Source organism: Branchiostoma belcheri, unplaced genomic scaffold, assembly GCF_001625305.1.
Source record: "Branchiostoma belcheri isolate BF01 breed outbred unplaced genomic scaffold, Haploidv18h27 scaffold8, whole genome shotgun sequence".
NCBI classification, from domain to species: domain Eukaryota; kingdom Metazoa; phylum Chordata; class Leptocardii; order Amphioxiformes; family Branchiostomatidae; genus Branchiostoma; species Branchiostoma belcheri.
Window position 1 is genome coordinate 3,102,819 of NW_017804464.1, and position 8,849 is coordinate 3,111,667.

Here is an 8,849-nt window from a genome sequence, read left to right on the forward strand (position 1 = left end):
CCAGTGGTGGGAAGGTAACAGTTGTGTCGGTATTGTCAGGGGTCGTGTCAACATAGCCGCGATTGGAAAGGCGTCAATGTGCAAAAGGTCATAAAGTCATTTTAGACGATGATGGCTTTTTAATGAATTGATTCAGGCAAAAAAGTAATTTCATGTCAGATGGGCAGACGTGAAAATAAAGCTGTGATCAGTCGGTCTAGTTGCACACCTTCTATTCGACTTTAGCATCCGTACAGCCTTGTGACGCGGTATCTTTTGTCGCATTTATTTCACTATTGGTTTATGTCAAAGAAAAACAACGTATTGTATATTTAGTTTAATATGTGTCTCACTGAACCAAAAGGAAAAACAACCTGTCCCTGTCTGTAAAGACGACAAACAACGCACTGCCTTGAAATAGTCCATTTGTGCGTCGATGTCGTTTTTCAATAGTCTAGTCTCCGAGACAAAAGGGAGTGTGCCTAAGCCAGTGATCATTTGAGCACCTGAAATTGCGCAGGCGGTCCTTTTTGCATTTACTTCAGCGCCAGACCTTCGTTTCCTTTTAACGCGCCCGCGAGAGCTCTCAGTGAAAAGAAAAGCTGTGCTGTCATGGAGGATGAAATGTGGCGGCCGGAAAATGACTGTTCTGAGGAAGATGATGAGATGGAGACAGTGGACGGGAAGGGGACAGATACATGGATACCGCTGATTCAGCATGGCAGGTGAGATACAGTAGCCAATATGTATACTAAACGACTTTCAACAATGCATGAAGTTTAATGAATGGCTGGCTGGCTGGCTGGCTGGCTGGCTAGCTGGCTGGATGGATGAAGTTAGAAAAGGTCAGGTATAACAGGTGGTTTGAGTAACAAAACGCCGAGTGCCTGGGAAGCTGGTGTGCAAAAGCTTAGGCAATAGGTGGTTATACTGGCTGTACAATAGAGACACAAATACGTCCCTATCTAAAATGTTACCCTCTCACCACGTATCTCTCTGTGCTATATTCGTATTTGTTTGCCGGCGCCTGTGCATGTGTGTTTGGATATGTGTTTCTATAAACTTCCACGTATCTGAAATATTACCTCAATCATACATTTACCACATTATACAGGGGCCAGAGAGGCAGAAACCACCATCCATGGTTAAGTCGCCAGAACGATAAAAGACGCCACATGTGCCTGTTAGTGGTGATACTTGTCTTCCTGCTGCTGGCGTTGGTTACCATGGTGATCGCGATAGTCCGACTGAAGAAAGAAAATGACGCGTGCGATGACGTAGCAACAGGTGCGAACGCAGCGGCTTGGGAGGTATGTTGTGGCATTGTTTTTTATTGTTCGCTCATAAAATAGACTAGCAATAAAAAGAAGGATTTATAGCTCCGTTCATATGCATATGAGTACGTTCGAAAATATAAAATGTACAGTTAAGCCATTAAAACTCCATTGCACAGGAAGCTTACAGATTGTTGTTCCCTACCTGTCGTTCCCTACCTGTCACCCCCAGCAGGCCTCCCCAGTGGGTTGTTCCAAGCTGTCTGTGCAGGACGTCTGGACCGCCACCTTCCCCAAACTGCTAACGGAGTCCGCCATGAGACTGATGGACGTGAATGGAGACGGCATTCTCGACGTGGTCACAGGTTTCGGGACAGGTGAAGACTAGAAACACAAAAAACAACGGCGGCTTACAAGCGTGTCGACATTTTTCGAACGACATTACCACTGAGATGCAGCCCCAAATGCATTGTTTAGGGATCAATGTATTTCCATACATTACATAATACTTTCATATCAAACCTGGTATCATTACTAGTGTATCTGCTCCGCCCCCGAGGCGTCGCCAAAAGATCAAACTCCTTTCCATGTTATATGAACTAACCATATAATATAGCCTTTGTAAGTCAAGTTATCATTGTGACTAACAAAGGCTATTATGTGGCTTTTAACAGAGAGTTGGCAGTTTGCGACCTGTACGTAAACGTCTCGTTGCCATGACAGGTGCTGACGGATACCACATCCCGTCTGTTGTATGTGACCTGTACTTCAACGGCTCGTTCCCGTGTTTTGGCGGGCTGCTAGCATTGGATGGGGCGACCGGTCATGAGCTGTGGCGCAGCTTTGCAGGTTCAAGAACTGTCAACATTACATCATCTATTTGACCAATTCTTGAAGCTATATCCTGACCATTTTGTGTCTTTATCAATCATATCGCTCCCTCAAGCTTCTTGGAGTGCTTATGCCCTTCCTCATTTAATGTGCGCATCTACTATACTTGAATTGCAGACCACGAGATCTTTGGAGTCAACTGCAACGAAGACATTAGTGGAGATGGAGTGAACGACTGTCTCGCTGGAGGGCGCTCAGGGGTAATGTCAACATACACCTCACATTGATTGCTAATCCATTGATCAAAACACCGTTGAATAAATTTAAAGTGGATTGGAGGGAAAGGGTCTAGGACCAGAAAACCCCGACCTGATGATGATTTTGAGTAAATCTAGTCATGCACAAAGTGATTATATACGGCAACAAAGGTTGCCGGTACATGTGCCATCTAGTAAATATGTGGATGCATCTATGAATTTTGGTCTTTTGTGTAGGCCTTTCAGGCGGTGAGCGGCAGAGACGGGCGGGTACTGTGGAAGTTCGGTCCTCAGGAGGCTAAAGTGGAGATGATGAACCTGTACACGGCGCAGTTCCTGCCCGATATGGATGGGGACGGTGTCCCAGATGTGTTGGCCGCTCACGGCGGGGACCCGCTCCGAGAACCTGGTGAGTAAACTTTGCACCCACGTGACTATGACGTAATCCAGTGTCCGCCATCTTGGTGGGCGAACACAGACTGTACCTCATACATACGGTGTTGGGTCCTGTACAAGTTCGTTATCTTCCTTGTTCCTCTCCCCAGGCAGCCTGTACCGGTTGTCGGGCCGGCTGTTAATTCTTAGCGGGAAGGACGGCAGGGTGTTGCGCTGGGCAGAAGTACCGGACCGGAGGGAAACCTACTATTCACCACAGGTGACTTGTTTTCATCCAAAATCAGCTGTTCTAAATGGGACATATGGTGTAGATACTTGAAACTGCATGCGTTGAGAGGCCATCGGAGCATGGTGGTTCCTTGTACTCTTCTTGAAATGCTTGGATTAGCACTATGTACATGTACGAGGCGACAGCAACGAACCAAAACACGTTGTTGAAAATATATATACAGTCAAACCTGCCTATAGTTCTGATGTTGTTCTCTATCTGCAGGTGTACCCCCGCCAAGATGGCCGCCTCAGCGTGCTGTTTGGAACCGGAGGGGAGACACATGCTGGATCCTTGTGGCGGATTCCTCTGGACGAATTGTACGAAGGCAATATGGACAAAGTACGGTAACATCAAGTAATACAGTGTTTGTAAGCACGTCGGCAGAACGTACTGCACCTGTGCCAAACCCGTAATGTGCATAGCACCTCGGCATAACGTCTCATGTAAGGTCGTTTTCGCGTATATAAGGTTAACACTCCGTCTGTAGTTTCTAAATGTTATGTCGGAAACACATGTTCCGCCACAGTTAGAATTTTCAAGGCCAAATGCAGGAACCACCTCTCATCTGATTACTAACTTTTAAACAACTTTTTAACTTTTCTGACTTTCCAACCGTTCCATCCTTCCTTTCCACTTTTGATTATAGATATTATTATGATTACTTTATTAATTTGATGATGTTGTGTCTTTGATATTGTATAATGCATTGTTATGTTTTGCTATTTTGATATTCGTAACTTGTTAGGTCCTGTATATTGTATTGACTTGTCCTGTGTTGTGTTGTATGTACCAGTGGCAGCCGCCACCAGCCTTTGGCTGCCTGGCTCCCACTTGTAATGCGTTGTTTGGCATCACCAATAAATGAAATGAAATGAAATGAAAATGAAAAATATCGTCTGAAAAAGGCAAAATCCTGACCCAAAATCCAACAAAAACCGTGAAAAATGGGGGCTTCGGCGCAGTACATTCTGCCGACATGCTGTGTATGTGCAGGTATAAAACAACAAAAAGGCTGTATAAAACAACAAAAAGGCTGCTGTGTACAACTTTAAATATTCCCCATGTTCCTCCAAGGCAGAGGTGTTGTACAGTGACCCGCAGAAAGGCATCATGACGCCGCCGGTACTGGTGGACCTCACCGCTGACGGGACAGTGGATATCGTCATGGCGATGTTCAACTCCACAGTCCTGGCCATGGACGGAGAGACGGGGGATAGGCTATGGGACGCGTCATTCCCCATGTCAGAGTCTTATAGGTGGGCCCTGCCAATCAGTTACGTAGATTTACATCATGTTTTACATCTAGTTTTACATCAACGAACACTAGGGACTCAGTAGGGAGGTTGCTTGCATAAAAAATAAACGTCAGCCTATTGGGGGTTTGACGTCGCAAGTAAAATTGACACTCTTTTGAAGTTTCACGGCGAAGAATTTTGCTGCTACTCGTCTAATTTTCAACCTAACGACGTTTTAGGAGTTGGTAGGTTAACAATGGAAGCTTATTCTTCAATTCTGTCCGTCCCAGTACGCCAGCTGCTGGTTTCTATAACGACGACGACGTTCCAGACTTCATGGTTCACTACCAGCACGGCCCGGGCTTTCCCATCTACTATCAGTCACACGTGAGAACTCGTCCTACATACTACGAATATAACATCTTTTCTAAAACACGCTGTTCTAAAGCGCTGAATATCATAACATTAAGGTATGATGAAAAACGTATGAAATGAGCTCAGCCTTTCTGAAAATGATTGACCCGGCCACATATTCGGACAATTGACCTTTAGATTCCATTTTGGCAATGTTTCCAAGGTACCTGGAAGTTTGAATCGTCCCCCGTCTCGGCTTGATGATAGTTGATGGGTCTTACCAGCGCAATGTATTTATGTATTTCTTATATCTATACATTTTTTTTAACAATGAAATATTCTTACCTGCAGACGACAATTCTGGACGGGAGGAATGGACAGCCACTTGTCGTTCCTTACATCCTGGACACTATCGGAGCACAGGCCTCCCCGCTGGCCATCAGCGTAGAGGGTCATGGGAACGATGTCTTCTTATATTGGATCGCCGACTGCACTGGGTACGAGGGAGAAAACAGCGAGTTTGACTTCGTAAAAGGTGTGAAACGCTGTACTTTGTCTTATTTTGTTCTTAGAAAGTGGTATCTTTTTGTAAAACTTCGAAATCTTACGTCCTATGCACACACACACACACACACACACACGCATGCATGCACGCACACACACGCACACACAGAGTCACACACACATTTTACGTCAGAATGTTTCTCTTTTTTGCGAATTAGGCACGAATGTTCACGAGCAAAGCCGAGCGGACTTCTGCAAAGTTCGATTCAAGTCAAGCGGCTACTCCCAACTGGCGATGATGAGCGGTAACACAGCGCCACCTGGCGTCACCATCTATGACTCCAGTAAGCTTATAATTTAATCCAGCCCCCCCCCCCCGACTCGCATGATATCTGCTATGTTTACGAATCAATTTTCAACTGCCAAAACCCTAAGTTTTACGTTGACTATGCTTACATTTACTAGACTCTCTGCAAAGAACATGAATCCTAAACAATAACTCTATGATAGACTTTCGCGATAACTACATTTCACATCAAGCACGTGCACGACTTAAGTCTGCCTGCATACATTTGTACATGAATGCTATATGATAACTAGATGGTAAAGTAAACGGAGCAATGCTCACCTTCACCAAATCACTGGGTCCCTTGGCTGACAGTAACACACTAAGGTCTGCATGGTACAACCAATGAGCTTTATGTAACGACTCCATATAAGCTCCATGGTACAACACTACTGCTCTACAGGAGACCGGTTCCACCTCGAGCACGACCACACCGCCAACACCACCGCCATGGCACTGCGTTACCTCCAACAGCATCCGGAGGTCAGGGGTCAGTACCAGGAATGGTTGGAGTCTGACGCTGAGAGTTCCGAGAAGAGTAAAGCAGAGGTATGGAACGCTTGACTGTGCGCCTGTTGATGTTTCGATTTTGACAGCGTTCGGCTGATGACATTAAAATTTTCTTCATTGAATACAACCTCCAATTCTCTATAAGAGGCACAAAATATAGCCTGACTGAATTATCACATTGGATCACATTAATGTAAATTTTTCCTGAGCAATACATAAGAGAACTCCGGATCCATTATTCTGATGTAGATTGCCTCACTGGTTTCTCCTTCTCAATAACATTTTGTTCCTCTCACAGACAGACACAAAGGGCACAAAAGGAAAGAGAGGAACGACTGAAGGAGAGAAGAGCGGAAAGAGGAGACGGCGGAGACACGTGGGCCCTCATGATGAGGGAGGTGTACAGAGACTGCTGTCCACAGGTCCGTGGGAAAACAAAATATTAAGTGTTGCACTTGACGTTAAAACATATGAATGTACATGTAAAGAGAGGCCGCCATGTTGGTGAGATGGCTGGGTCCAAGATGGCGCCTGGTCAATCAGAACCAAGCAGACAACATGAATGTGAATAACTTCACATGCGTCTTTAACTCAGCAAGGTAACGGACGACAATAATCTCACGAATAGTTTAATACAGTGTTCATGAAATCGCCAGGGAGGACACAACAGTCTAATGACTTTTCCTGACATTTCCAGGTGCGCTGGCCCCTTCCCTTGACGCATCTGACAAACAGTCCATCGACGTCCTGTTCGCCACCTACTGGTTCTACCCCGCTAAAACAACCGTAAGCTATTTCTTTACTTAAGAATAGGTTTAAAACTGTCATAGGGTTACCGGTTTTCAGTACTTCGTTAAATGTCTCATTAGAAAACTGATGACTACATTCTTAAGTTCTAAGATTATGCGCATCGTTAACTTCACAGGTTCTCCTGCCTGAAGATGAAAAGTGTGTACAAGACATGATGGATAACGAGGTCCAACGGTTCAGCCCTGACAGTGAGTGATATCTTACATTCTTCCTAATTCATACTGATCTACATGTATTTGATGACTTTCTCACTGCTTTTATGTTTTCATTGGAACAAATATTGTACATCATCTTTTCTTTTGTGACGGTTTTACTCTCCAATAACCCCATGCCACCCACAGACCAGTACTATGGGTTCGACCATGACGCCTACGAGCATGTTGTGGAGGAAAAATGCGCTTCCGCCCGGCTGAACGGTACCAAGGACAGCGCCACCTATCAGTCCCAGACGAACTACAACCCGTTCAACGTGCACATGGGTGCCATGACGATATACAGGGTTAAGATACGGTACGTATAAGACATTGACCAAAATTAAGTCTGTTGAAATATGATCATATTTCCCATCTCAAAATGTGGATCTAAAAAACTGTAGTGTGCTCCAACCCGTATAAACTGATTGAGGTAACGTTTGTATTTTCCTAGTGGAAGCTAGTTTCCTTCTATAATTACCCTTACTACTACATATATTTCCAGGTGCGATTGTACGGAGGAGGAGAGTGACCGGTGCAGCCAAGTACTACCGTACAGTGAGCAGGGCTGGGCCGGGTACATGGGAACACACGGCACCAGCCACTACCTGCCGCGTGCCCCCACAGCAAGCCCCGATCAACACAGGGAGGGAAGGACGAACGATGAATGATATAGAGCACACTCATATGGCAACACTGTCACCATATTAGTGTGTCTTTTTTTTGGCAAGGCGCTCTTTGGTAGAGACCGGATAGATAGATACGGATGGATAGTAGGCTATGTTTTAGCTAACCTAAATGTGTATTGTTGTAACGTTATCGTATGACTTGAAAGGAAGACATGTATACTATGTATTCACTCCAAGGATCCTACTAAACAAATAAACAAACAAACAAACAAACAAACAAAACAAATGCATGTGTTAGTAAGTAGTGTTTAATTTTCAAGAGTATGGTGTTAGGTGGTCTTGGGTACCATCCTGGTTAGTGTACACATGACACGATAGTCACAACCATGAAGTGAACCTGAACTGGGTAGGATGGCACTACACCGGTATACCTGAGAACACCAGCTGTCATGTGGTGACGGTTTACTGACGCAGCTTCTTCAGAACGGAGGAGGCGAGACGTTTGCCGGTGGTAGCGGGATTCACGGGCCCGGACAGAGAAACCCTGGATCAGAAAACATGGACATTTCAACAAATTTAATCAAAACAATGAGCAACTTGTTTTTATCTTGCTTTCTTTTTTATTACCAGGCCAAGTGTTACCCTGAGAGCAACGAATGCAGAAGACTTGTGTTTTGATCGCAGAAGAGATCTGACGGCTAAAATCTACGGATATTTTTTTTACTATTTTGCTTCAATGAAAATCTACTATGTGTACATCGTATACGTAGATTAGGGTCCACAGTCCACAAGAATTAAAAAAAAAATTCACACAATCAAGGTAAGGAGATGTTAAGATTGTGCAACAATATACGCTGCTAAGTTCAGCCATATACTGTGTCTTGAAACATAGAAAAAACGCACATGCCATCTACCAAAGCACGCTAAGTGTGGGTGATAACGTAGACTTACTTCATGCGCTGTCCCATCGCCATCACCTCAGCGACCATGTCACCTGACACGGGGTCATAGGTCACGGCGCGTGTCAGGAAGGCGTTGGACTTGCGCATCGCCCAGGAGTTCTTCTTCATGGCCTTGTGGAAACGTGCGGCCGTGGTCGTCATGCTAGCGCAACCTGTAATAATAATAAGAAGAAGAACAGTTTAAATGTTTTCTTGTTATCGCGTTCGCTAGAACATGATGACTATGCTCCATAACATAATGACAGTGCTAGAGGATTAAACAGAATCCAAAATGATAAGGGAAATTCCATTTTTCTCTTT

The 8,849-nt window shown here is 44.8% G+C and overlaps 1 pseudogene; it reads left to right on the top strand.

The window, feature by feature from the left end:
- Window positions 1-591: 591 nt before the first annotated feature.
- On the top strand, window positions 592-7,629 carry LOC109486051 (annotated as a pseudogene).
- The last annotated feature ends 1,220 nt before the right edge of the window (window positions 7,630-8,849 follow it).